Source organism: Chiloscyllium plagiosum, unplaced genomic scaffold (assembly GCF_037043375.1).
Source record: "Chiloscyllium plagiosum isolate Xiang-an unplaced genomic scaffold, Cpla_swu_hap1 HiC_scaffold_14, whole genome shotgun sequence".
In the NCBI taxonomy this organism is placed as follows: domain Eukaryota; kingdom Metazoa; phylum Chordata; class Chondrichthyes; order Orectolobiformes; family Hemiscylliidae; genus Chiloscyllium; species Chiloscyllium plagiosum.
Window position 1 is genome coordinate 77100869 of NW_028270152.1, and position 11511 is coordinate 77112379.

The window sequence follows — 11511 nt, forward strand, 5'->3', positions numbered from 1 at the left end:
ATTAGGGGCGAGGGATGCCCTGCCTGCAACAATAGTAGACTCACCAACTTTAAGGGCATTTAAATGGTCATTGGATAGGCATATGGACAAGAATGGAATAGTGTAGGTTAGATGGGCTTCACAGATTGGTTTCACAGGGCATCGCAACATTGAGGGCTGAACGGCCTGTACTACACTGTACTGTTCTATGTTCTACGTTCTAACTCAAAGGCGAGTGTTGCAAGCAAGCTTCTTCAGGAGTGTGCTTTTCTCTTGTCACCATTGAGGTAACTCCACACAAGCTGGTCTCCCCTCACCACGTCATCCTTTATTGACACATGGAGAGCCCTGACCCTGATCCAGCTCTGTCAGAGGCGGCTCTCAGGGTGAACAGAACCTCTGACACAACTGTTTAACTCTTCAATTCCTGATGAAGGGCTTATGCCCGAAGTGTCAACTCTCCTGCTCCTCGGATGCTGCCTGACCTGTTGTGTTTTTCCAGTGCCTTACATAGAACATAGAACATAGAAGAATACAGCGCAGTACAGGCCCTCGATGTTGCACCGATCCAAGCCCACCTAACCTACACCACCCCACTATCCTCCATATGCCTATCCAATGCCCGTTTAAATGCCCATAAAGAGGGAGAGTCCACCACTGCTACTGGCAGGGCATTCCATGAACTCACGACTCGCTGAGTAAAGAATCTACCCCTAACATCTGTCCTATACCTACCCCCCCCTTAATTTAAAGCTATGCCCCCTCGTAATAGCTGACTCCATACGTGGAAAAAGGTTCTCATGGTCAACCCTATCTAAACCCCTAATCATCTTGTACACGTCTATCAAGTCACCCCTAAACCTTCTTTTCTCCAATGAAAACAGCCCCAAGTGCCTCAGCCTTTCCTCATACGATCTTCTTTTGACTCTGACCTCCAGCATCTGCACTTCCACCTGTTCCTATCTGTCAGCCAGGCCCGGTTAACAGCCCCATGCAGGGAATTCATATTCTATGAGATCCACCTTACTGACCTCATCACAATCAGATTTGGCGAATGGTGCCCATCCTTACTTGGGACTCAATGACCTTGGGACTGGCACTGGGTACCATCGGGACCCCTCTAGCAGAGGGTGAAGTTCCCTATCTGGGGGATTTTATCCACTGAGTGAGTGAGAGAGTGAGAGTGAGTGAGTGAAAGTGTGTGAATGAGTCAGTGAGTGAATAAGTGAGTGAGTGGCTTTTCTGAGATTTCATTGGTGAATTTCCTGTGCCTCAGAGGTTAGTTTCAGAACGTTTAATACACTGATTTCCAACACAGGGCCAGACACTGTCTTACCTATCCACCTTTGAATCCCTAACCCTCCACAACTTGAAGTCCAGCCTAGCGTTCTGCTGCAGGAGATACAGAAAATTCCAGAACACTGTCGGGAAGCTGAATGAGGATCAAAAAGTTTAGGAAAAACTGAAACTGGGGGGGGGAAGGGAATCTATTCAGGGGAAGCTCGGTAAACCATAGTGGACAGGAAATGAAAAGTTGGAAATTGAGTTCTGTCGAGCTGAGGCAGTGAGGAAATGAGCCAGGGTCAGAGGGAGAAAAGCCAAAAATCAAATTCCCCGTTTCCGTGCCAACTAACTATTGTCTTACAATGGGAATGGAGTAAAAAAGTAAGGAGCTTTTCCAAAAACAATACAAGGCACATTGAATACATTGAACAGATTTGATTGGCTTATCTAAGATATAATAGGTTATCCAGAGAATATTCACTGCGTTAATCCCGAATATGCAAAGATTTTCTTAGGAGTTGAAGTTGTGTAGATTGGGCTTGTACTCATTGGAGTCTCGAAGAGTGAGAGGCAACCTTATTGAAACAATCAAGATGATTAGAGGACTTGACAGGGTAGACGTGGAGAAGTTGTTTCCCATTGTGGGAGAATCTAGAACCAGAAGGCATGGTCTCAGGATAAGGTGTCACCCATTCAAGACAGAGACGAGGAGGATCCGACTTGATGGGCTGAATGGTTCACTGCTGCTCCTGAGGCTAATGGTGACACAATATCTGAGCGCGCGGAGCCTGATCAGACAACCAAACCATTAGTGTCAGGGTGAGCTGAGTGGAAAGAGCAATTCCTTCAAAATAGGGGGGAAGTGGAGGAGAGGAGAGAGGGAATGAAATGGAGGAATTTTCCATGGGATAAGGAAAGGGGGAGGGTAAATCCAGCTGCTGAGAATGGCCACACTGGGGCATATAGTCCTGATGGAAGACACAACAACTCAAGGCCGGGAGTAAAGCCAGATCAGGTATTTGAACAGAGAGGACAGTAAGTGTTTGGGGGCTGGGGGGCAATAGGAAAGCCCAGTCACAGTGGGAAATAATGGAGCTGTGCAAACACCTTGAGTATATCTGCATGTGGAAGTTTAGCTCAGACCAGATTCACTGATCTTGACTGAGTTTTATTCGATTCCACCAGACTTTCGAGTGCAACAGAAATGTACATAGAAAATTGAGGAGGAGATGACAGAACGTAGCTTTATGACGGTGAACCAAGCTGGAGTCGGAGAGGACGGGAGAAAGCAGTCGGGCTGGGGGTGGCAGCTGTTTCAGACACCAGACTAAAGTGTCAAAGGTAGCCCCTACATTCCTGCCTTTCCCACAATGCCCACCTGCATGTGCCAACTGAAACCAGTCTCTGTATGGAGATGTGTGAGGTAACCAGCTCAAACTCAATTCACCACTGATCGTCATTTCAAAATGGCTGACAATTTAAGTACATTCCAAAGCTTAACCCCTCGGGTGAACAGCCTCCCCCCACACTCTCAGACAGTACATTCCAGACCCTAACCCCTCGGGTGAACAGCCTCCCCCCACACTCTCAGACAGTACATTCCAGACCCTAACCCCTCGAGTGAACCTGCCTCCCCCACACTCTAGACAGTACATTCCAGGCCCTATCCCCTCGAGTGAACCTGCCCCTCCCCCACACTGTCAGACAGTACATCCCAGACCCTAACCCCTCGAGTGAACCTGCCTTCCCCCAGACTCTCAGACAGTACATTCCAGACCCTAACCCCTCGAGTGAACCTGCCTTCCCCCACACTCTCAGACAGTACATTCCAGACCCTAACCCCTCGAGTGAACCTGCCTCCCCCACACTCTAGACAGTACATTCCAGGCCCTATCCCCTCGAGTGAACCTGCCCCTCCCCCACACTGTCAGACAGTACATCCCAGACCCTAACCCCTCGATTGAACCTGCCTTCCCCACACTCTCAGACAGTACATTCCAGACCCTAACCCCTCGAGTGAACCTGCCCCTCCCCCACACTCTCAGACAGTACATTCTAGACCCTAACCCCTCGAGTGAACCTGCCCCTCCCCCACACTGTCAGACAGTACATCCCAGACCCTAACCCCTCGAGTGAACCTGCCCCTCCCCCACACTCTCAGACAGTACATTCCAGACCCTAACCCCTTGAGTGAACAGCCTCCCCCCACACTCTCAGACAGTACATTCCAGACCCTAACCCCTCGAGTGAACCTGCCCCTCCCCCACACTCTCAGATAGTACATTCCAGACCCTAACCCCCTCGTGTGAACCTGCCCCTCCCCCACACTCTCAGACAGTACATTCCAGACCCTAACCCCTTGAGTGAACAGCCTCCCCCCACACTCTCAGACAGTACGTTCCAGACCCTGACCCCTCAAGTGAACCTGCCTCCCCCCACACTCTCAGACAGTACATTCCAGACCCTAACCCCTCGAGTGAACCTGCCCCTCCCCCACACTCTCAGACAGTACATTCCAGACCCTAACCCCTCGAGTGAACCTGCCCCTCCCCCACACTCTCAGACAGTACGTTCCAGACCCTGACCCCTCAAGTGAACCTGCCTCCCCCCACACTCTCAGACTGTACATTCCAGACCCCAACCCCTCGGGTGAACGTGCCTCATTCCACACTCTCAGACAGTACATTCCAGACCCCAACCCCTCGAGTGAACCTGCCCCTCCCCCACACTCTCAGACAGTACGTTCCAGACCCTGACCCCTCAAGTGAACCTGCCCCTCCCCCACACTCTCAGACAGTACATTCCAGACTCTAACCCCTCAAGTGAACCTGCCCCTCCCCCACACTCTCAGACAGTACATTCCAGACCCTAACCCCTCGAGTGGACCTGCCCCTCCCCCACACTCTCAGACAGTACATTCCAGACTCTAACCCCTCAAGTGAACCTGCCTCCCCCATACTCTCAGACAGTATGTTCCAGACCCTAACCCCTCGAGTGAACCTGCCCCTCCCCCACACTCTCAGACAGTACATTCCAGACCCTAACCCCTCGGGTGAACGTGCCTCATTCCACACTCTCAGACAGTACATTCCAGACCCCAACCCCTCGAGTGAACCTGCCCCTCCCCCACACTCTCAGACAGTACATTCCAGACCCTGACCCCTCGAGTGAACCTGCCCCTCCCCCACACTCTCAGACAGTACATTCCAGACCCTGACCCCTCAAGTGAACCTGCCTCCCCCCACACTCTCAGACAGTACATTCCAGACCCTAACCCCTCGGGTGAACCTGCCCCTCCCCCACACTCTCAGACAGTACATTCCAGACCCTAACCCCTCGGGTGAACGTGCCTCATTCCACACTGTCAGACAGTACATTCCAGACCCTAACCCCTCGAGTGAACCTGCCTCCCCCATACTCTCAGACAGTATGTTCCAGACCCTAACCCCTCGAGTGAACCTTCCTCCCCCATACTCTCAGACAGTATGTTCCAGACCCTAACCCCTCGAGTGAACCTGTCTCCCCCCACACTCTCAGACAGTACGTTCCAGACCCTGACCCCTCGAGTGAACCTGTCTCACCCCACACTCTCAGACAGTACGTTCCAGACCCTGACCCCTCAAGTGAACCTGCCTTCCCCCACACTCTCAGACAGTACATCCCAGACCCTAACCCCTCGAGTGAACCTGCCTCCCCCATACTCTCAGACAGTACATTCCAGACCCTAACCCCTTGAGTGAATCTGCCTCCCCCATACTCTCAGACAGTACTTTCCAGACCCTAACCCCTCGAGTGAACCTGTCTCCCCCCACACTCTCAGACAGTACATTCCAGACCCTAACCCCTCAAGTGAACCTGCCTCCCCCCACACTCTCAGACAGTATGTTCCAGACCCTAACCCCTCAAGTGAACCTTCCTCCCCCCACACTCTCAGACAGTACGTTCCAGACCTTAACCCGTCAAGTGAACAGCCTCCCCCACACTCTCAGACAGTACATTCCAGACCCTAGCCCCTTGAGTGAACCTGCCTCCCCCACACTCTCAGACAGTACATTCCAGACCCTAGCCCCTTGAGTGAACCTGCCTCCCCCAGACTCTCAGACAGTACATTCCAGACCCTAGCCCCTTGAGTGAACCTACCTCCCCCAGACTCTCAGACAGTACATTCCAAACCCTAGCCCCTTGAGTGAACCTGTCTCCCCCCACACTCTCAGACAGTACATTCCAGACCCTAGCCCCTTGAGTGAACCTGCCTCCCCCACACTCTCAGACAGTACATTCCAGACTCTAGCCCCTTGAGTGAACCTGCCTCCCCCACACTCTCAGACAGTACATTCCAGACCCTAACCCCTCGGGTGAACCGGCCTCCCCCCACACTCTCAGACAGTACATTCCAGACCCTAGCCCCTTGAGTGAACCTGCCTCCCCCACACTCTCAGACAGTACATTCCAGACCCTAGCCCCTTGAGTGAACCTGCCTCCCCCACACTCTCAGACAGTACGTTCCAGACCCTAACCCCTCGGGTGAACCGGCCTCCCCCCACACTCTCAGACAGTACGTTCCAGACCCTAACCCCTCACTGTGTGAAAAGGATTTTCCTTCTATCTCTGTTGGTTCTTTTCCCATTCCTTGTTAACCTGAATCCTATGGTTTTGATCCATCCATCAATGCGGACAGTGTACCGTAACCAGTTCCTTCATGATCCTGAACACCTCAATCAAATCTCTCCTCAACCGTCTCTTCTCCAGGGAGAGCAGTACCAAATTCCCTAATCCATCCACATAACTGATCTTCCTCATGCCTGGGATCATCCTCATTAATCCTTTTTCACCCCTCTCTCTCTCCACTGCCTTTTGTATTAATTCTAAAGTTAAGGACAATACTCAGCTGAGGGTGAAAGCCGTGTTTTATTTAGAATTGAACAGCACCCCCTTACTCTTATGTTATATGTCCCTATTAATAAAACTCAATAAGCTGTATGCTTTATTAACTACACCTCCAGCCTGTCACTTTCAATGATTTTAGCAGAAATACCTCCAGGCACCTTGACCTTTAAAACTGTATCCTTAATTTTCTATTGCCTCTCTGATCAAAATATATCACTTCACATTTCCCCATATTAAATTTTAATCTACCATACATTCACCAGCCAGTCTTTATACCTGTGGAGGTCTAACACCGGCTCCCTTCTGCAAACTCAATTTGAAACCAAGTACTGCCCAATCTGAAGGAGACCTTTGTAAGTACTGAAAATGGTCATGTCTCGGATCTTTCAAATTACACCCCTGTATGAAATCACGTTCGTAAGTGCAGGTGTTGGCAAGTCAGATCTTCGTAAATCAGGGACCCACCCCTGTGTATCCACATTTGGTATCATCTGTCCAGTTTGAAACCGGGACCCGTAGACCCAAGTCTAGGTCCTTAAACAGTTGGGATGGATCAATCAGTGGTGTGCCTCAGAGAATCAGTGCTGGGACCGCACTTATTCACAATTTACATCGATGATTTGGAGTTGGGGACCACGTGTAGTGTGTCAAAGTTTGCAGATGCCACTAAGAGAGAGCAAAGTGGGCAGAGCACTGTGAAACGTTACAGAAGGACAGAGATAGTTTAAGTGAGTGGGCAAAGGTCTGGCAGTTGGAATACAATGTTAATAAATGTGAAGACATCCATTTTGGTAGGAATGACAGTAAAAAAGGACTATTACTTAGTTATAGAGTCATAAAGATGTACAGCACAGAAACAGACCCTTCGCTCCAACTTGTCCGTGCCAAACAGATACCTCAACCTAATCTAGTCCCACTTGCCAGCATTGGCCCATATCCCTCTAAACCATTCCTATTCATATACCCACTTGAATAGTAAAAAGGTTGCAGCATGCTGCTATGCAGGGGGACTTGAGTGTCCTTGTGCATGAATCACCGAAGGTTGGTCTGCGGGTGCAACAGGTAATTAGGAAGGCAAATGGAATCTTGTCCTTCTTTGCTGATGGGATTGAGTTTAAAAGCAGGGAGGTTACATTGCAGCTGGGCACGGGGTGCTGGTGAGGCCACATCTGGAGTACTGTGTATAGTTTTGGTCTCCTTTCTTGAGAAAGATGTCCTGGCACTGGGGGGGGGTGCAGAGGAGGTTCACCAGGTTGATTCCGATGTTGAGGGGGTTGGTTTATGAGGAGAGACTGAGTAGACTGGAATTATATTCATTGGAATTTAGAAGAATGAGTGGGTGGGGGGTGGGTGGAATCTTACAGAAATATATAACATTATGAAGGGAATAGATAAGATAGAAGTGGACAGGATGTTCCCACTGGTGGATGAAACTAGGATAAAAGGGCCTCAAGATTAGGGGGAGCAGATTTAGGACTGAATTGAAAAGGGAACTTATTCAGGATTGTGAAACTATGAAATTCCTGCCCAGTGAAGTGATTGAGGCTTCCTCAGTAAATGCCTTTAAAGCTAACATAGATGATTTTTTTGAACAACAAAAGAATTAAGGGTGACAGTAAGAGTGTGAATAAGTAGAGCTGGGACCATGACAAGATCAGCCATGATCTTTATTGAATGGCGGAGCGGGCTCGAAGGGCCAGCTTGTCCTAGTTTGTATGCCCTTATGTTCTTATCTCTATCAGTCAGTCTTTTCATCAATCTATCATTCGGCCCAACTAACGCAGGACTTTGGCAACATCTCTTTCTTCAGTAAATAGAGGTGAAAGGTTCTCATTAAAACCACCTGCCTTGATACATTCATTCATTCACCCTCCTCCCATTTCACCAGCCTTTTATTATTTCCATGCTGACTGTAGACTTTGGGATTCCCTGCTGGTGTCATCGAGTCATAGAGATGTACAGCATGGAAACAGACTCTTCAGTCCAACTCATCCATGACATCTTAGATAAATCTAGTCCCATTTGGCAGAACTTGGCCCATATCTCTCTAAACCCTTCCTGTTCATATACCCATCCAGATTCCTCTTACATGCTGTATTTGTACCAGCCTCCACCACTTCCTCTGGCAGCTCATTCCACACACGTACCACCCTCTGTGTGAAAAAGTTGCCCCTTAGGTCTCTTTTATATCTTTCCCCTCTCACCCTAAACCCTGGAGTCTTGGACTCCCCCCCCCCCCACCCCAGGGAAAATACCTGTCTATTTACCCTATCCATGCCCCTCATGATTTTATAAACCTCTATAAGGTCAGCCCGCAGCCAGGGAAAACAGCCCCAGCCTATTCAGCTTCTCCCTATAGCTCAGACCCTCCAACTCTGGCAACATCCTTGTAAATCTTTTCTGAACCCTTTCAAGCTTCACAACATCCTTCCTAAAGCAAGGAGACCAGAATTGCACGCAGTATCCCAACAGTGGCCTAACCAATGTCCTGTACAGCCGCAACATGACCTCCCAACCCCTGTACTCTTTCTTTGCTTCTCTTGTATATTTTGTTCACATGTTTTAAAATAGGTCATTTCCTTTTAGAATATAACTTGTAGCTTTACGAATTAATTTTTTTGGAACTGTAGAAAGTGGGATGAGTGCAATTGGAGTTTTGAGTCGATTACATTTTTTACAATTGGAGCTCTAATGATTTAGGAAGTCAGCAGAGAGACAGAGGTAAGACCATAAATCAGCAGGACCATTTATGTAGCTGGAGAACCGGTGATGTGATGTGGTGTGATGCGGTCTTTCGAATTAGGGGAGTTGGAACCAAAATTGTTTCAAAGCCTTCAGTAAGCTCATTTATTTCATCAGATCCAAGAGGAAATTAGAGATATGGAATAATTAACCGAAAGTTTGAGGGCAGCACAGAGCAGGCCACCCATTTTGGAGATGGATGGAGATTAGGGAGATTCTATGGTTTTAGTTTATCTGGGCATTTGCTGAGAGAGTTACTTGTAGTTTGGATATCATAGGACTTGCAAGTCATAGAAGAGATTCCCTACAGTGTGGAAACAGGCCCTTTGGCCCAACAAGTCCACACCGACCCTCCAAAGAGTAACCCACCCACCCCCTACATTCAACCCTTGACTAATGCACCAACCTACACACTAGGGACCACTTTAGTTTGGCCAATTCACCCTGACCTGCACATCTTTGGAAGGAAACCCATGCAGACAGTCACCCGAGGCTGGAATCGAAGCTGGGTCCCTGGGTGCTGTGAGGCAGCAGTGCTAACCACTGAGCCACCGTGCTGCCCTAAGTCTCTACGAGATAGCCAAAGTAATTTATCCTGACCTAGTTCTGCACTATAGAGTAGCTTCATCATTGACCATGTGGCATATGGATGAGAATTGAACTGTGTTAGTGTGAGTGGAAGAATGTACAGTGGTCCTCCTCCCCACCCCCAGAGTCTTGTGGTAATGATTGCACCCAGAAGATTCACTTGGGCCTAATCGTCAAAAGGGGGTAAATGAAATCTCACTGGGGCTGAGAAAATCTCTGTGTCATTCTTGGAAACTCTAAAGAGATGAACATCTTTAAGACTGCTTCAGGCTAATAGAGGAATTCTTGCTGAAAATAAGAAGTAAATCAGAGTGGACGGTATATGTCGTTATACACCAAAGTGTGTGGTGCTGGAAAAGCACAGCCAGGCAGGCGGCCTCCGAAGAGCAGGAGAATTGACGTTTCGGGCATAAGCCCTTCATCAGGAATGAAGGGCTTATGCCCGAAACATCAATTCTCCTGTTCCTCGGATGCTGCCTGACCTGCTGTGTTTTTCCAGCACCACACACTTGGACTCTGATCTCAAGCATCTGCAGTCCTCACTTTCTCCTAGTAGTAATAAACCACGTTGTTAAGTTAACAGTGTTTGTTTTATTTAAATCTTTTATATCCAATAAAGTTTGCTTTGTTATTAAATATAATAAAGTCATGTGGTGTAGCTTGACTTGTTAAAAGAAAACATTCAGAATTCGTTATAAAGAAAGGCTGAATAGACTGGGACATCTTTCACCAGAGTGTAGGAAGTTGAGAGGTGACCCTATGGAGGTTTACAAAACCATGAGGGATACATGTAGAATTAAAGGTAGGTGTCTTTTCCCTAGGATGGTGGGTTACAAGGCCAGGGGGGGGGCATATTTTTAAGGTGAGAGGGGAGAGATTTAAAATAGACCTGAGGGGCGCACGTTTTACACAGAGATTGGTTTGCATGTTAAATGAATCTTCCGAGGAAATGGTGGATTTGAGCGCAGTGTTTAAAGAACTTGTGTAAGAACATGAACAGGAAAGGTCTGGAGGTCTATGGGCCAGGAGCAGGTAGGTGGGAGTAGTTTATGTTCAGTACAGACTGGTTAGCCTGTAGGGTCTGTTTCTGTGCTGTATAACTCCATGACACCATAACTCTTAACTGGATCACTACAGCAGCTTTTCACTTCCCTCATCCCTTTCACTTGTTTTCCCAGCTTCCCTTTGGGAATTCCCAAACAGATTGAAGATCTCTTGGCCGAGTGTGAAAACCTGCAATGACACAGGATCGCCAATAACTTGTCGGAAGTGAAAACCCAGCCAAACGTATGAGAAGCGAAAACATCAAGGAGTAGAACAACCCACTTTAGGCCATGCGTGCATCTTTCTGTGGTCATCGCCAGACAGTCAGTGCTGTTGACAGGGAGAGTATTGAGTGAGCAATGATTCTTTTGTAGCTCAACTGAGGGGGGGGGTGGGGGGGGGTGGGGGAGAAGACATCTTCATTCACTGAATGAAGATTGGTGGGCGGCACGGTGGCACAGTGGTTAGCACTGCTGCCTCACAGCGCCTGAGACCCGGGTTCAATTCCCGCCTCAGGCGACTGACTGTGTGGAGTTTGCACGTTCTCTCCGTGTCTGCGTGGGTTTCCTCCGGGTGCTCCGGTTTCCTCCCACAGTCCAAATGATGTGCAGGTTCAGGTGAATTGGCCATGCTAAATTGCCCGTAGTGTTAGGTAAGGGGTAAATGTAGGGGTATGGGTGGGTTTCGCTTCGGCGGGTCGGTGTGGACTTGTTGGGCCGAAGGGCCTGTTTCCACACTGTAATGTACTCTAATCTAATCTAATCTGAATAAACACAGCAGAGGACTGAACACAATTTAAAAATGAGGAATAGTGTAGAACTCCATGGGACCCTGAAGAACATTCATAAGTTGTGGACATAGCTTAAAAACAAAGAGAGATGACCTGGTTTAAACTGTGGGAGAGAGAGTACCTGTTCCAAAACAGGGAGATATTGCTTGGACTACAATCCCAGGTCATAGCAAAGAAGAAAGTACAAGGCTTCAACA

The 11511-nt window shown here is 48.6% G+C and overlaps 1 long non-coding RNA gene across 1 annotated transcript in view; it reads left to right on the top strand.

Annotated features, from left to right (window-relative positions):
• The window catches only part of LOC122559119 (uncharacterized), a 37429-nt gene extending 26577 nt beyond the window's left edge, over positions 1-10852 (top strand). Inside the window, exons 2-3 of the long non-coding RNA XR_015759278.1 lie at positions 2449-2604; positions 10659-10852. This is a non-coding gene — a long non-coding RNA (uncharacterized LOC122559119). The remainder of the gene's footprint in view (positions 1-2448; positions 2605-10658) is intronic.
• The last annotated feature ends 659 nt before the right edge of the window (positions 10853-11511 follow it).